Source organism: Alexandromys fortis, unplaced genomic scaffold, assembly GCF_014885135.2.
Source record: "Alexandromys fortis isolate MF-2015 unplaced genomic scaffold, M_Fortis_MF-2015_v1.1 scaffold_253, whole genome shotgun sequence".
Taxonomy (NCBI): domain Eukaryota; kingdom Metazoa; phylum Chordata; class Mammalia; order Rodentia; family Cricetidae; genus Alexandromys; species Alexandromys fortis.
Window position 1 is genome coordinate 1,409,810 of NW_026068124.1, and position 526 is coordinate 1,410,335.

Below are 526 nucleotides of genomic sequence, written 5' to 3' on the forward strand. Positions count from 1 at the left end.
GGGAGGGAAATGGGAGGCGGCGGTGGGGAAGAGACAGAAATCTTTAACAAATAAATAAATAAATAAATAAATAAATAAATAAATAAATAAAAGAAAATGGCATTTCACACATTTAAGTTTATATTAATAATTTAATTTTCCATAAAATAAAGAAAGCAAAATCAAAGAGAAATGCAAACTTGAATTCATCATTTGATTCTGGTTCATAATCTTGTTTCAATTGAGTACGCTTTGATTTGAGAGGCGGGGATTTCAGCCTAATGTTAATATTTTTACTGTTCTCACAGCTATGACCCAAGGAACAGCCTAAGAAAATGACATTACTTCAAATCAGCCTATAGCAATCAAGTTGGTCTTTGATTTTCCTTGTATCTTCTCTTTTGAGATGACCACCATCTTTTAGGAGAGAGTGAACAGTTTATTTTCTAATTTCCCAAAATCTATTTTGTATCATTCTCTGTATTGAAAACTGAACAAAACATAGGTTCTGCTATCTATAAGTACAATGCACTGTAGTCTTAGAAAT

General features: G+C 31.0%; 1 protein-coding gene across 1 annotated transcript in view; it reads left to right on the forward strand.

Moving 5' to 3' along the window:
• Positions 1–526, forward strand: part of LOC126490646 (40S ribosomal protein S7-like) — a 5,665-nt gene that overhangs the window by 3,392 nt on the left and 1,747 nt on the right. The gene's annotated exons all lie outside the window — the stretch shown is intronic.